The following is a 17902-nucleotide window of genomic DNA, read 5'->3' as shown; positions in this document are numbered from 1 at the left end:
TTATCTAAAGTGATCACTCTCCTTACAATGTGTATGATAATCAAGGTGGGCCATTTCCAGCACAAATCCAGGTTTTCTCCCCCCCCCCCCCCCCAACCACCCACAAAACCTACTCTCCTGCTGGTAATAGCTTATCTAAAGTGATCACTCTCCTTACAATGTGTATGATAATCAAGGTGGGCCATTTCCAGCACAAATCCAGGTTTTCTTCCCCCCCCCCTATGGATCCAGAGCTGGAATGTTTGGTTCAAAACCAAATCAGGGCTTAGGGTTTGATGGTGCTAAAACCTGTAAGCTGTTCTTGCAAACTTATTGATCAATTAATCTTAAGAACTTTCCACCATTTTGAATGGGAGAAACCTCACAAGAGGGGTTCCATATTCTTGGGCAGAAATACTATCAGAATGGCCATTCTCTAGAAATTTCAGCCACCTCTCAACCAGAACCAGAAAGCTGCAGCTTCAGATCTGACCTAGAATTTGAAACAACCCTCAAATGCCTCTGATTTTGGCTTCTCTCTACTAAAGGCAGTTCTGATCCAAAACATTTCACATGTTATAAAGGAGCCAAGTTGCGGAGGGGGGAGGGGGGGCCAAAAATACAGCTCCACTGTACTAAAGCTTCGATATGTATAAAAAGACCCAACATGAAAAACAGTTGGCCACTTCAAAAGTCAAGTTAAAGAATACACAAGCAGGGATAATTTCCTAAATTCGTTGTTCCCATATGTAAGTATATGAACCTTGTAAGCAGGGTGGGGGCAAAGGAGCTTAACTGAGGTCCTGAGTGATAAAATTTCCATTGGCTTTGATGGGAGCAGGGATGGACCCTGGGTCTTGTTTACTTGACCATTTAGATGACTTTTTAATGTAGTTCTCTTATATAGCTGTTGGTCCTTCTAAGTTAGCTACAGTAGATTAGTTTAGATTTTACATTAGTAATAGTGGCTTATTGTATCTACCTGCATATCCACCTATCTGTCTATACAGTGTGTAATGTCCGGGCAGCTTTCAAAAAAGAGCTTAAAAATGAGGTCCTCTGTTTCTCTTCCTCCCCTTTCCCAATTAGTAGGAGTTTGCCACTTTCTCTATCCCTCCTCATTCCACACCCATCTCTAAGTGAAAGCTAAGACAAAGAATGAGACTTACATTTCATTCTGAAGGCAGAGAGATTCAGGATCATACTGCTCTCTTTCATGAGTGAATTCCGTAGACAAGGACCTGATGCCAAGAAGGCTCCATATCCCAAGCTTACAAATCCACTCTTGTGCTTGGCAATTCTGTTGTTCCATGGAACACAGCTGTTGTATGATGCTTTGATCATGAAGCAGGAGGCAGTCTTGCAAGTAGCTCAGACATATTTCTGGTAGCTTGAAAAATGCCTTTTATGCCTGTTTAGAAAGTAGATTTGGAAAATATGTTTCAATATATTGTGTAATTATTATGGATTGTGCTCATGATATGTCAGATGACATTAAATCCTCCTTTTTTTGAGCCTCCTCCATCTCCCAAAATGTGTCAGGATTCCACACACCTCAAATTAGCTGATTTTATTTTTTATGAGAACCCACAATATACAGTAAACTGTGCAAAATGTCAGGATAGAAGGAAAACTGCAGCTACAGACGCCAAATCTCTTCACACCTCTTTGGGGGAGAGTGGCAGTAGAAACGTGAACAAAAGACATAACAAATAAGGACAATCCTTAAAATTTTGATCATGTTATGATACAGTATTGTCTGAGCTCCCACAAGGCCACCACAGATAAAGCATTAATGATGTCATTGTACAGATATTGTCATGTGCAGCAGATATCTTTTTGTGGAATGAATGAGTGGAGTCTCAGAGCGTCTTCTGATGGTAGAATGTAAAGTAGTGACATTCACGGCAAGCAAGACAAAAAAAACTAAGTGAAGCCATCCAACTTGAATTAACTACACTGAAATTATCATAAGGTTTTATTTACATTTGAATAGTTTTTTGTGATAATGAAGGAAGCAAGTAGACTTGTTTACTCTGTCAACTGATAGCCTAACCGATTATAGAAATGTACAGTTGCGTTTATTTTGCTTAGCCTTGTGAAAAAGACAATACAACCATGAATGAAAATACATAAAACAGACCCTGTCCTAAACAAACATAATTTATAATTACATTGATACAATAAAATCACTAAACATCCTTCATAACAGCAAACTAAAACCTGTCTCCTTTTAAGGACATAAATGGCCCTAGGTGGAACTGCACTCCAGAGACTGTATAATGTAACATGCAATGATTCTTCATCTTTTATTGTCCATTTCAGAGTACAATGACTGACTAAAGAGCATACTAATCACGAGCCTCTATTTGGAGAATAGTGGAAGTGATATAGCATTCTGTTTATCCATCTGTCCAATCTTGAAGGGGATTTGGGTTTTATCTTTATTATGGTTAAACACTGGGGTACATCCTGCTCCCTGTGAACATCCCAAGTAAGGCTATGAGCAAGGAAATTCCTTGGTTGTCAGAGGTGCTGAATCTTCCCCCTTCAGTCCCAGGCCACAAGGCTGCATTGGATCTGTTCCACAGCTGCCAATATAGCATGGAATCTGCAAAAGCCTCGGTGATTGCTGTGCCACTCACTTCACAAGGGACTTGCATAGTCATGGATACATTTGGGCACCTTGCCTAGAAACCTCCTCACCTGGTGGAGTGCGAGGAGCCCCTACAGAGCACAAAGCTACAGCACATAGAAGGGCATGAAACCCCAGCATGGATTCCCGTAGCCTTTCCACCAATAGTAGTAAATATTTATATTATGATAGTGCATGGATCAGGACTGGGGCCCCATCATGCTGGGTGATGTACAAACAGAAAAGAAACAATACTGGTCTTGAAGAGTTGATAGTCTAAGAAAGCTTGGGGAATATGGACAACAACTAGCCCACTCTATTGCAACATCTGTAAACAGCTTTTTAAAACGTCACTAACGTAATCCATGATAGATTGATTGCAGTGGAGAATTAAATTCTATTTACTCACTAAAACAGCAGAAAAAGTTCACAGTGGAAATTCAAGCATTCCCACAATCCCACACCAATGTACAATATGTCTGACTCCTGACTTGTTTGAATCTCATCCTCTAAGAGTGAGAAAATTCTTAGCCCTCCCGCCCCATCCTGCACATTCAGTTGTTGGTTTGTCTGCTGAGACTGTCCAAAAGCATGCCAGTAAGTAGAGTTTCAGTTTATGTGGAGGGGTTTCCATGGGGACATTTGGGATCAAATTTTCAAAAGCGTGTGCTCAATTCACACATGCATTAGCATTTGCATCAATGGAAGCCTGGCACATGAAAGAGTGCTTAAATCTAGCCCATGTTCTTTAGGAACTAGATTGAGACCACCAATTTAATTCATACAAGCCACAGATCAACTATCGTATTAGGTCAAAATCTACCAGTGCAGCCATAGTTCAAACTAACAGCAAAGAGATGAAAGGCTCAGTATCCTCCTGGCCATTCCCAGGCGATCCTGTTCCCCTCAAAAATACTCTTGAATGCTCAATTATTGGGGCAGAGGATGGATGCAGACAGAGCAAGGCACACCATCTTGCTTAAATAATTCTCTCATACAGATTTTTCTTAATTGTTATTGTGCAAAAATGTAATTGTATATTTCAATCTATTCTACTCTCAATGTCTTACACTGGAAAATGGAGCAGGCTTTGTGTGACAAACAATGATGAAAGCTGAATTGAGTGCTGAGACAATTGAGGATGAGCTGTGTGTAAGATAAAGGACCAATCTTCCTCTCATGATGTTATTAAAGGAAAAAATGAGTCTGATTTTTAAGCTAATCAAATTTTGCTCTCTCTTTATATGAATTCTTAGAAATAAGGAAATATAAACCTTTTCACTGTACTCATTAAGGGAAAGAAAAAGACATGATATGTCCTTATACCTTTCAGTGGAAACCAATAGATTTGACTATATTATTCTCTGCCAAGATGGGGATTCAACATGTGGATTCAACGTACTTATTTTAGGATTCTACTGTCAGCTAGCAGCTGTTTAAGTGGAATGGAAATCATCCTTTGGATTTTGACAGATGGTGAAGAATAGATGAACTGTTCAGCAGGATGGATCAGTACCTCACCAAACGCTGCTTGAAGCATGGTTTCTTGTACTGTTTTCTGGAGTATCTGGTACTGGCCACTGTTGGTGACAGGACACTAGACTAGATGGACCACTGGTCTGATGCAGTTTGGTGATTCCTGAGAGAATCATCATTGTCTTACTGTGGCTGTTACTTTGTTTAAAAATGTTAAAAGACCGCTTTCAGCATATGAGAAAGGGAGATGTCCGAGTTTTGAATCATATTAGGTCCTGTTCTATTCACCTTAGAAAGAATCGCTCATGCATGTTTGAAATGTCTTTGCAATATTTATGGGACAGTTCCAGCAATAAGTGCATCAAATTCTACACAAATATGAAGTAATTCCATGTGGAGTTACTCCAGAGTTCTATCAGTGAATGAAACAGATGTCAGAATCTGGCCCATTCCATTTCTGTATAAAGGAAACTGAGCTGTTTAAATTATAGACAGAAATAGGATGATTTTGGTCTTGTTTATATTCAGGAGAGATCAGTCTTTTCATGGGAAGAAACCACACATACCCATTTAAAATACACTAGAAAGAATCATAAGATTAGTATTTATAAATATGTATCCCATGATGCAAGACCTAAGTGGGAAGACACTTACTGGAGAGAGCAGTGAAATAAATATCCAGACGTGTTGGCAAAAGGACTCGAACAATAAGAAATTCCATTCAAATGAACCGATGGGCCCTGAAAGAATGTCAATAGAAACATAAGAAATGCATACTTTTACCGAAACAGCAACCAATAGAAAACAAAGAAATCACTGTCACAAATTGTACATTACACATTACTGAAATAAGTGAAGGACATGGCAGGAACAAACATCCAAATGTTTCCCTATATAGGGTAACATCTAAAAAGCAGCAAATTTACATAAATATAAACCTGTTGTGGGAAAAAATAAAATTTGCCTATCGAACATCAAGTAATTCCTTATCTAAGAAAATTGTAGGTAAAAACAAGGGGCCAAATCTTTAGCCTCTCTTAAGTTCCCTTTGTGCCACTCTCAAGGCTGATTCCCCACTCTGGCACTTCAAGTGCAGAAGGTGGGGGCTCGCAAGGATTTTAAAAATTAATACTGGCCATTCCAGGCTTGTATTAAACTCCCAAGGTTACAGTTTCTCTCTGACCTTGGATCAGTAGATGCTGCAACCACCCAAATGCAAAAAAAAACCCTTTGAAACCAGAAAGGCGCTCTTAGGAATTCCTTCCCGTGGGGTACCCTCAAGCCCTTTCGTCCCCCTCTGGGGAAGAGCCGAGAAAGAAAAACAAAGGAAATCAGCTGTCGCCACCAGCTAATTTAATAACATGTGCACAAACCTCTTAGGACACCAAAAATCCAACCCTGTTCTTAAAAAAGGTAAATTTTATTAAAAACAAAAAGAAAGAAAATACATCTGGAACTTAGGCTTTTGCTAGATTTAAGAAACCCAAATACAAAATTGAAACATCAAGAATAACCTTCTTGAGGTCCAGCTTAAAGGTTACAAGCAAAACAAAAAGCATTTGGGGTTAGCACAGAGGAATCCACAAGCCAATAAGAAATAAACATAAATATATCTAATCACGTCTTTCTAGACATTCCTAATTTACTGACATATCTCGGGTTTCAGATAAGCAATCTCTAGGTACGATCTGATGGTTTTTCATATCTGGCTTAAGCTCCTCACAGCATAACTTCTCCCTGTTCCCCTCTTTCCAGGAGAACCACAACACACAGATAAGGGAAGCTTTTTCCCAATTTTAAAACGTTCTAGCTCTCCTCTTGGCTCTTTTGGTCAGGTGCCCACTCCTTTCCTTTTACCTGTGGGCTTGTTTACCCTTTACAGGTAAAGCAAGTAGAGAACAAGCACCAAGAGGGATTCCATAGCCAACTGGCTGGCTGGGTGTCTACAAAAGCGAGCTATCCCCCCTCTCATTTATCACAGCCAGCAGCATAAGTGGACTTAAAAGCTATCTTAAGGAATCAGCTAGGGATTCCCCTAATGTAATTCCACTGAAGTAAAGTGAGTACTACTTAATATAAGGGTTGCAAGAGTAAATTAATACATTCAGAGTAAAGGCTCAGCCAGATGCTATTTTGGAATAGCTGGTTTTAATGGTAGGTCATAAATTAAGAACCAGAATGATAAGCAGCTTCTTCAAAAATAAAAATGCTTAATGTCTGTAAATAGGCACAACTTACACTGCACAGACTCCAACGTGAAACTGCAGAACCGGAATTAATTTGCAAACTGGACCCCATCACATTAGGCCTGAATAAAGACTGGGAGCGGTTGGGTCATTACAAAACCTAAACCTTATTTCCCCCATACTAATTTCCCCCTACTGTTACTCACACCTTCTTGTCAACTGTTTGAAATGGGCCACTCATTACCACTACAAAAGTTTTTTCTCCTCCCTGGGTATCCTACTATTAATTGAATTGTCTTATTAGACTGACCTCACACTTGGTAAGGCAACTCCCATCTTTTCATGTATTTATACCTGCTCCTGTATTTTCCTCTCCATGCATCTGATGAAGTAGGTACTAGTCCACGAAAGCTTATGCCCAAATACATTTGTTAGTCTCTAAGCTGCCACAAGGACTCCTTGTTGTTTTTGCACAAAGAAAATTACTCAACACCATCCGTATGTCTCACTGTCTTAAGCAAGTCATTAAATGATGATGTTTGATGAGGACCATGGCTAAGGATCACCGAAAAACAGAATCAGTACACTGGCAGCTAAGGATAGTTTCCCAGAAGATTACGCCGAATTCCCCCAAACAAACACTTGTTAGTAAAAGCAAAGATGAATCAGAGAGGAAAGTTGACCCAAAGGGGAAAATTAAAAACGGAACCAACTCAAACAGCATGACTGTAGCAGCCCATTCATAATCCAAGCCAGGGAAATAAAAGCAATTGATAAAAGCTTATGACATGACAAATCTGCCAAGATTCACCTGTCACATCATTATAATAGCATTGGCAACTGAAAAAAACAATGTCAAATATGTGAGTTTTATAGCAACTATCAAGAAAGGTCAGTGCTTCTGGCAGCATATCCTTGCAATTAGGAGTTCAGAAGGTGTCAAGAGACTCTAGGAGAATCCTTATCAAAACCACAAGACAGGAATTAATATTTTTAATGAATACTGGTCCAGATTCTCTGATGTGTGGAAGGTGGCATAAAGCAGCCTTAAGGCTAGTTTTGACAGTGAAGGATTCCTGCAGCACAGGAAAATTCTTTAGTGGCGTAAAACCACAGTGTCAATTCTTATGCCACCACCCTACTAGCCACCAGTATAAGGATATGACCAAAGGAAAGGGGCTGTGGCCAGAACATCTCTATGCCCCATAGTTCCCAGACTATCAGGAGGGTCCCTTGCAGCAACAGGCACTTGAGTATTGAGTACAGCAGTGCTGAGGCATCCGTACTTCCCGCTCAGTACCCTTTGAGCTGTGCAGAACCCACCTTGAATGCAGTGCAGGATTGGGGCCCTTATAATTATTGAATCAAGCAGGTATTATACAAATCAACAAACAATTTATTATTGCCAGTTTTGGTTCCCGAGATATGGTTTGGCAACAATCAAGGTATTTAAATCAATCAGAAAATTGCTGTGTGTTCACTTTTCCCGGACATTCGAGCAGTAAAATTTTACAAGCACCAATGCTAGGAGTACATTGAGTACTAAGTACTTGCAAGTGAACTGATCACAATCCATACAGAGCCTTAAAAAAATTTGCAAAAGAAATTAATCTGTTAAATTAAGATAATGTATAAATAAGTAAAAATTGCAGTTTGATCATAGAATGTCCACAAAGAGAAAAATAGTGTCTTTAGGCAAATGATTATATTGCTGTAATATATGCCATATAATTCAATCAGCTCAAGTTTGACCCAAGTAGATATCCTATTAAGGTATTTCATAATAAAAAGCACCATCCAAATAAAACGAAGGACAATGATGCAAAGGTATAATTGGAGGACAGACAGACTATAATGCTGGTAATATTATTAAAGACAATAGTAATATCCTAAATTGAGAAGATCCATTTAAGAACAATCTAAAGAGCATCTTGATGAACCAGTCCTGTTTTTGTCTTCAATATCTATTATGAAAACCCTGGAAGTTGATCTTTTCATATACTCAGAAAAGTTATCGTTTCCTTTGGTAACCAATCAAATAATAGTTGACAGCTAATGTAGTCATATTCAGGGCAAAGTCATCATGGACTTGTATGCTATATTAACTGAATGGTAAACTTGAGCTGGTATATAATTGGATACATCCACAGTGCTCATTAACAGATCACTAATAACATGCCTCTTGGAATCACCAGACCAGAAAATTATATCACCAGATTGCTAGTAATATTATTAATTATTGTTGTTATTATTACTACTACATAGCCCTTAACCAATCCCCATTGAACTAGACACTGTACAGACATATAAAATTCAAGACAGTCTCTGCTCCAAAGAGCTTACAATCTTAGTTTAGGATAAGATGCAACGAGTGGGTGAAGCAAATAAACGGGCGTGGAGAGGTAGGAGGATGGGATAATGGTAATGTCAATATGTTTTTGCACAGAACAGCTGCGTGCAAAATTTGTAGGCAAACATGCCTCTTGGATTTCTCCACTAAAGAAGGCATATTCCTAACATTATTTTTAAAGAGCCAGGATTCTCTACTGAGTATCCCTGAAAAAGTCGAGACTTGGGGCTGTATTAAGGAAATGTTTTAGGGGAAAAAAACATTTGTTTCTTGGTCACGTATGTCTTCATTTTCGGATGAGGAAGTAGGCACATCTGTGCAGATCTCAAAATGGCACATGGGTAGGACACGACATTCAAAATCTTCTGGAAATACAGGATGTAGGGGGCCACTTTTGGCAGAGTATTCAATTCCCATCCAGGCACTGTGGATACTGCCCACATCAACAGTGAATAATTTGGCATATTCCGACTCTGGGAAGCACCCTTTCAGAGCTATGTTGTCAGTGTTTCTGTTCCTTGTCTACATAAAAAAAAAAAGGATCTGAAGGAGCCCCAAGAGGGAAAAGAAATGTCATGAATCATGATCCAAATACTATTGGTTTTGTAAGCAAATTGATTTACTTTCACCACAGTTCAAAAAGACTTACAAAGAGTTAGTGTGTGACTGTGAAGAGACTCATAAGAAGATGTACATGCCAGGAACCAGAAATTATAACCACAATGGGTCTGTTTATCAAAAGTCCCGAGCACCCATGACTTTCACTGACTTCATTTGGAGATGCAGGTGCTCAGCATTTCTGAAAACATTTCCTTAAAACAGCACCCAAGTCTGGACTTTTTTGACAGCAACAAAGGTTAAGACATTTCTGCAACAATAACCTCTATGTTCGTACAGCTGGGGTATTATGTCTATTACAGAGCTTATACAAACCCCAAATACCCAAGACATAGTGTTTCTCAGAATTCTCCTATGACTTGGTCTCTTATCCACATGATAAAGAAAGCATTTGTTCTGAATACTAGCAAAGGGGGAAATTTTAAAAATACTATTATAAATAAATGCTAATATATAGGTACACATGCCCGAAGGCTTCCAGATGCTTTAACAAAATATGTAGCTCACCACTTCCCTATCTTGCAGGGTGCTGTGAGGTTAAATTCATTAATGTTTGGAAATGCTCAGATACGATGGTGTGGAATACGATAGAAAGGCAAATAAAACATTTTTGCAGCGGTAATTTTTTATGTAAGAAAGCTTCACTCCACGCTAGCCTCAATCTGGAAGCGTGCACTGGGTCACAAACATTTTCTTTAAAAGGAAGCATTAACGCTGTGTGGTGTTTTGGCTGCTATTAATGTTTTAACTATAGCATCTTTGGAAACAAAGGTGATTAATCAATGCTACTCAGTGAACCATACCACAGTCCTGAATCCTAATCCCCCTCCTCTTGGATGGTATCAAGGTAATGCTGCCCTACAAACAAACAATCTGTTATTTATGTCCTTTTACATTTTATTCCTCCTTTATCTCCTCCATTTATCTCCTCTTTTCTTATGCGCGGACACCTCAGTTATTCCTGACACAATTTCTGTAACATGGTAAAAATACATTTCTTGCTTCCTGACTTGTGACACCTTCCTCTTTCAAAAATGTAGAGATGTGTATTGGAATATCAGTTTTGTAGCACTTTTCATCTGCAATGTGCTTTACCAACAATAGGCCCTGCCTGCAGTCATTACTCAGACAAAAAGGTTTAATTCACAGTTTCCTCCCTATTCTCCCCTCAGGAGGGAGGGATTTCTAACCTTGCAAGGGGGAAAAAAGATGGGAGTAGGAGGGGATATTGCTAGAAGCACAGACTCTGCAGAGATACTGGGCTTGAACCTCAGAGATTCCATGGTTTAACTGGAGACTGTCACTACATCACGCTCAGGAGTCCAGGCTATCGTTGACGATCCCCTCCTCTTGCACCTAAGCCCCCCTCGCTCTCCAAAAGCATAATGTGATGGGGAGTTGCAGTCAGAAGGGAGTATGCCACATGCCGCTCTACAGCCACCTTTTGTCATCTAGACATGCCTGTTCTGATCCACACAGGCCCAACTATTCAGTATAGAGAAGGAACTTCAGCGGGTTCCAGGGGAAGAGGGGAAGCATTCATATGAGCTATGGATACCCTCTTCCACACCTCACTGCCTAGTTCTGCTGGTGTTAGCTCTCTTGTGCCAGTGCAAGTGGAAGAGGGCATCCAGCTTTCAACATGACATTCAGTTTCTGGAAGATGCTGCACCCAATTATTGTGGCACAACTGTAATCACTGCTGATTACTCCCTTTATTCTACAGATATCTGGATATATACTTAGACTTATTCCATGTTTGTTCAATCCACTGCAAGTTTTCACAAAATGTGAAGTGTTGATCGGCACAGTTGCCAACTTCAGTCTGGTATCCCAGCAACCAAAATTTTAAATGGTTACATTTAAAAATTTCATAAAGGTATAATCAAGAAGAACATCACAGGACAAATATACACAGCTGGTGGCAGAGCTACAAGATGAATTAAGATGGATTTCTGCCTACCCACTACTCTTCCTAAATGTTACATTTAACTTACCCAAATATTAAGACATTCAAATTACATTTTTAACATAGAACATTGTTAAAGGCAAGTTACTTCTACGATTCTCAGATTATATGGTATCATGCCTTTTTATTTTACAGATTTCTGCCTCTAATTGCATACAATTCTGCATTGTTGATGCTATCTAATATCTGGTTCTTAACTAGTTTTGTTTTTCATTGTTTCCTTTTTTTGGTCTCAATTCTAAAATCCCGACAGCAGATTTGTAATTTCCTGGTCTGTCAATTAAAGGAACTGGATCTTTACAAGAAATAGCCACTGTAAAATTTCTTTTGTGTATGGCCTCAAAATAGGGCTAATGGGGATTTGGCACCTTTGTTCTTATTCAGCTTTCATCGTTTGTGATAATATTCCAACAATGTAGGGAAGGTTTATATGAAATTCCTTACTTCTGTTTATTTGCTTCTGTTCTCATTACTACTAGATTTATTATTCCTTTTATGTGATTTACTCCACTCACATGACCTGATTAAATCTCATTTCTGGCAGATGATTCCTATGAGCTTAGACATCAGCCATAAAATGTACATGTTGCTACATCAAAGTGCAGTTTTTTACCCAGAGCATGTTCTTTCTGGTCAGAGCAGCATTAACAGAAACCTAGGGATTGAAATTTTGGATCACACAAGGGGTCATTTAGTTCAGTACCCTGTTCCTGATGCAAGGAATGAGGAAGGTGTAAGAAACACCACAGAGGAAAATTATAGAATAACCTTCCCACATGGAAAGTTTATACTTAGCTCCCTACAATAATTGTTGGCTTATGCCCTGAAGTACGAGGGTGTAGGGCCTGATCCAAAGCCCATTTAAGTTGACAGAAGTCTTCACAATGAATTCAATAGGCTTTAGCTCATGTACTTTCTTCCCTTCTAATTTTTTCAACCCTATCTAATGCAACTGTGGATTGTTCTCTTTACTGATTTAAATGCCCAATTCTTCTGCCAAGTTCTCAGCTTCAGTGATACCTTGTGGCAATAAGTTCCATGGGCTAATGATGCTCTATGTAGAAAGTATTTTCTTTTACCAGTTTCAGATATGCTGCCTTTGAGTTTCATTGAGTGGCCTCTTGTTCTTGTGTTATGAGAAATGGAAAACAGAAGTGTATGATTTCCGTTCTCTACACCATCATTTTGAACACCTCTTATGTCCTCTCCAATTCATCTCCTTTCTAAACAAAACAGGCCCAGCCTTTTCAGTCTCTCTTCCTATGGAAATCATTTCATGCCTCTAATCATGTTGGGCACTTACCTCTGAGCCCTCAATTTCTCTTCATACTTTTTGAAATAGGTTAATTGGAACTGAACACAATATTCCAGATAAGCACATACCTTTGATTTCTACAATGGCATTATGAAATTTGGTATTTTTCTATAGTAATTTGACATATTTCCAGGATAGCAAGGGTACTCATTTAGCTTTGATTCAATCCCTATTTTTTCAAGTCACACGTCCTTTTTGAAGTCAGCAGTTCTTCTTAAAAACAAATGTTGTGGTGTAAGTAAGTTGGTAGAGATATCAATAGACCGAATAGGAGGTTCTCCATTATATATTGTCCTGCATGTTGTGTGCTAAATATTAAAAGAATTGTGCATCTAGGACCTGACCCAACTCCAAGGAATGTCAAAGGAAAGCCCGTTATCTTCAGTGGGGGTTGACTCACCCCATAGGGCATGCAGCTTTTTCCCTGCACCCCACCAACTTGTTTGGCTATAGCTGAAGGAAATGGGAGTTTAGCCTGTGTTAGGTATATGAGGGAATCAGTGACACGGACCCAGATTGTGCTTTCTAGGCTCTTTTCTCATTCATTTTAGCAAAATCTTTATGTTTCTTGTTACCACTTGCAACACCTTTCTCTTCTTTTATGAATTTTTGTTTGAAAGTTCTTACTATGCTGGAGTTTTATCACCAGTAAGAGAATCAGAACACAGTCATCACCAATGGGTTCTTCCCTCTCAGATACATGATTGCAACTGTTTAGAACTGTTATTATGTTGATATGGGTGTAAGTTTTGCATCAATTAGATTCACTGATTTCTTTGGGTGATTAAGTATTTGCTTCTCTTTTTTTCCCTAAAGAAATGTATAGTTTAATAGGGGTGGGGAAAGAAAGGGGAGGTTAGTAGCGTAGAAAAATTGTAGTGGAGCAAGCAAATGGGCTGTTTGGGAGTCCTTGTTATTCTGCTCTGCCAGTCTGATCGTACTAATACATCACCATCCCAGCAGAGGTCAGCTGTAGCCACTGACCTTAGGGTATCTTTATATTTCTTTAAATTACCCAGTTTGGAGGTTGCTGACTTTTTTTTTTAAACAGCAAATTGACTATGAGGAGCTCTGTGTTTCCCTTTATTAGATATTAATTTTAAATGGAATGCTCTTGTGTGCATGGCCGACTTTGCTTTTTATGCTTTACAGAACTAGATCAGAGTCTATTATAATTAAGCAGGGAGCCTGCTGCCAAGCCAAGAAGAGAATTACTAAACTTACTAATTTCATATGGAGCAAAAGCAACGGAGACTACACATAATGATCCGGATGTACTTGTTCACGAAAACAATTCATAAGCTAGAACCATTAATAACCCTGATTCCACTGTTTATCACTCATACCTTCAGTCAGTCATTTGGTTCTTTTACATTCCTACTATGACTCCATAGAAATCTCACTTAGATACAATTCAATGTGCAACATACATTTCAGAATTTAATGCCTTATATTCATTGCCTTGAACCATCAGCTGCTGCATTTACTATGGTATGACTCGTACCATAGTGAAATGTGGAGGAAGGTAGTAAAATCCATCTGGTAAGTAGCCCTTATTGATTAAAAATAATGTTTGGCAAGGTTTAGGCTCACAAGTTGGTAAACAAAATGTAATTTAAGTTGATGAAAGAAACCATTCAGGCACATTGATTTTATCTTTATCACTCAGACAAACCTTTCATCTTGGATTGTGAAGCAAGCAGTCACTATTTCCCACTTCCCTCCCCCCCCCCAATAATTAATCATACTGGACAGTTTTCTGAAGTGGTGGTGACAGTAGTTGAAATACAAAATTATAAACTCTCTCCATGCAAGAATCATTCCAAATATCTCAATCCATGCACAGAGCTCCAATTTATATCAATGGGAATTCTGCTGGAAATTAACAACTCTATATAGCCATATATTTTTTGATTCACATCTGCTTAATGCTCAGGACAAAGTATTTCCCAGTGCTTTGTGGGCAGAGAGATTGAAGTACATAACAGTATGATACTATTAAAACACAGACACCTGCGGTCAGATTTTCAGCTGTCATAAATCGGCATAGATCTATTGACATCATTTGAGCTATGCTGATTTATACCATCTGAGAATCTGGGTCCTTGGGTATGTAGTAGGTAACAAAGGATTTCATAGAATCATAGAAATGTAGGGCCGCAAGGGACCAGCCCCTGCGCTGAGGCACGACCAAGTAAACCTAGACCACACCTGACAGGTGGTTGTCCAACCTGCTCTTAAAAATCTCTCAAATGATGGGGATTCCACAACCTCCCTTTGAAGCCTATTCCAGTGCTTAACCACCCTTACAGTTAGAAAAATTTTCCCAATATCTAACCCAAATCTCCCTTGTTTCAGATTAAGCCCACTCTTCCTGTCCTACCTTCAATAGACCTGGAGAACAATTTATAACAGCCCTTAACTGCCTATTATCAGGTTCTTCCCTCTCCCCCAGCCTTCTTTTCTCAAGAGTAAACAAGCTCGGGTTTCTTAGCCTTTCCTCACAGGTTTTCTAATTTTTTTGTAATTTTTTTGCTCTCCTCTGGATACTCTCCACGTCTTTCCTAAAATGTGGCACCCAGAAATGGACACAGTACTCCAGAGGAGGCCTCACCAGTGCCAAGTAGAGCAGGACAACTACCGTCTGTGTCTTACATACAACACTCCTGTTAATATACTGCAGAATGATATTGGCTTTCTTCACAACTTCATCACATTACTGACTCATATTCAATTTGTGATCCACTATAACCCTCTTTTCAGCAGTACTGCCACCTATCCAGTTATTCCCAATTTTGTAGTTGTGCAGTTGATTTATCCTTATTAAGTGAAGTATTTTACATGTATCTTTACTGAATTTCATCTTGTTGAATTCAGAACAATTCTCCAGTTTGTCAAGGTCATTTTGAATTCTAATCCTGCCCTCCAAAGTGCTTGCAACCCCTTCCAGTTTGTTTCATCTGCAAATTTAATAAGCATACTCTCCACTCCATTATCCAATCTTTTAATTAAAATATAGAATAGTACCAGACCCAGAACCGACCCCTGTGGGTCCCCACTAGATATGCCCTCCCAATTTGATGGCAAACCACTGATAACTACTCTTTGGGTACGATCTTTCAACCAACTGTGCACCCACCTTATATTAATTTCAATTTTATGAGAATGCCTTGTAAGACTGTGTCAAAAGTCATATTAAAAATCAAGATATATCATATCTATTGCATCCTCCCTATTCATTAGGCCAGTCAACCTGTAAAAGAAGGGAATTAGGTTGGTTTGGCATGATTTGGGATTGGATCCTGTAAGGTATCGAGTACAATGGGTGTTGAGAGTGCTCAGCACCTATCTGAAGCACTCAGCAACTTGCAGAGTGGGCCTTTTCTGAGTGTTTATTGATATACTAGCCAGTTCTAATCCTGTGCAAATCAGTACTACCGTTACCACAGAATGATCACAATAGTACCATTCCAAATTCCACAGAAATGGTCCTAAAGGCTATAGATCTTAAAACTATAATGATATAAAATGGAGTTTTTGGAGACATAAATTGTCATTAAAATCAACCAAAATGTTTCCATTCCTCTGAATTTTGGAAGAGGATACAGTAGGAGGGAACTTCTAGAGACTATTGATTAGCTGGTGTTGCCATCTCAGACCGAAATTTCAACACCACTCCTCAAATCTGGAATTAACTGGCAGTGACTGGTTTCTTGATCTTTTTACAGCAAATGTGTATGATTCTGCTTCGAGGCAAACTGTCTGTTTCATTACAAGAGCAACTGATAGACCTGGCTGCATCTGACAGAGTGAAGTTCGACCTGTGCAGATTTATGCCAAAATCTGATCTGTTGGTAGCTCATGCTGAAGTCTGACCTTTCTGTGGTTCGTTTCAAAGGACCCAGTTCTGTATGTGGTAAACTCAGCATTGCTGGCTTCATATTTCCTTAAGCATGCTTATTTCATAGTACCCTTGGTATCAAAAATACCTTTTTGCCAGCTACAAAATTCAGAACTGGACTGGATCTAGGTTCAGATTCTGACTTCCCTCAAAGACTGGGGTTGTTCACACCAGGAGTTTTGATTTGAACCCCTCACCAAATGTGACTGTTAAATGTATGATCCGAACCATTTTGCTTCTGCCATTGGCTTCTGCTGCAGAGATGGTGGAGTTATAGCATGTGGTGCAGTTTCATGTGGTACCAACGTTCCATTGAAAACGTACATGGGAGGAATAGTGAAACCTGTACCTGGTAAATTAGGTAGCAGATATGCATTTACAGTCAGATCCTGACCTAACTGAAGCCATCAACTTCAGTGGGGCCTGGGTTACACCTCTAGTGAATAGTGGACAACCTGGAATTTTTGGAGTGCACAAGGGAATGATTTTGTGGTAGTATTTCCATCTTAAAATCTAGACAATTAATCTAATTTAGATTTATTGTAGTTTATGGGTTTATTTATTTAGGGGCTGCCTCAGGGAGTACTTGTTTCTTGTATTTGTCTGAACCATAAGAATACGTAATAAAAATCTTTTTTTTTTTCTTAAAGAAAACTGCTAAGTAGCAGAATACTTTACAGAGCTTATGCTCAAATAAATTGGTTAGTCTCTAAGGTGCCACTAGTATTCCTTTTCTTTTTACAAACCTGATTGACACACAGACAAATTTTTATAATGGTAGATCAGACATTATAAATAAGGTTATTATGATCAGTCAGTCTTAAATTCAGAAAATGCTTTTGTAGACCTGGTCTGCCTTCAGGCTGCACTTTAGTAAGAAAACAAATCTAGAGAGGTTCTACTGAACTTTGTCCCTCTTCTGACTTATGCAGCCATGACTGCTCTATATAACAGACAGACAAATCACTACTAGCGTTTTTCTAAAAACCCATTAGGAGGATTAAAGCAATTGGAAAAAGGTTGTTTACATTTTCATTTTATTATAATGTACCCATGTTCCCTAACTGAATTTGAGCTGTGCATATTTTACTTATATTGGTCAAAAGCATCCACAACTCATTTAAAAATCACTACTTTCCAACCCTGGAATTTATATGCACTAGAATCTCAGATTTACTTTTCTGTAGAAAAAAATGTAAGTTTTTCAACCAACTCTACTTTTCTTGTTACATAACAATCAAGTGAAACCATCACACAGGCAGATAAAAACAGCAGTCAAATCTTGATCTTACAAGCAAAGGCTAAACAAAAGAGCTGTGACCATGGGAATTAGGTAGAGATTGGAGGCACCTATGCAGCTTGGTTCTGGCCACTATTACAATAGCTATTTGGCCTACTAGTAACAAATCAGATATCAGGATCCAACCCTTGCTACTGTCTTGAGCAAATGACATGAAGATTGCTTTATCCATT

The 17902-nt window shown here is 38.9% G+C and overlaps 1 protein-coding gene across 1 annotated transcript in view; it reads right to left on the bottom strand.

The window, feature by feature from the left end:
- Positions 1–1278, bottom strand: part of GLDN (gliomedin) — a 38112-nt gene extending 36834 nt beyond the window's left edge. The window contains exon 1 of the mRNA XM_043523391.1: positions 1149–1278. The gene's annotated coding sequence lies outside the window, so the exon portion shown is untranslated. The remainder of the gene's footprint in view (positions 1–1148) is intronic.
- Between the last annotated feature and the right edge of the window lie 16624 nt (positions 1279–17902).

Source organism: Chelonia mydas, chromosome 10 (assembly GCF_015237465.2).
Source record: "Chelonia mydas isolate rCheMyd1 chromosome 10, rCheMyd1.pri.v2, whole genome shotgun sequence".
Lineage (NCBI taxonomy): Eukaryota > Metazoa > Chordata > Testudines > Cheloniidae > Chelonia > Chelonia mydas.
The sequence above is the reverse complement of the archived record's forward strand: the minus strand, read 5'-3'. Positions and strand labels throughout refer to the sequence as shown.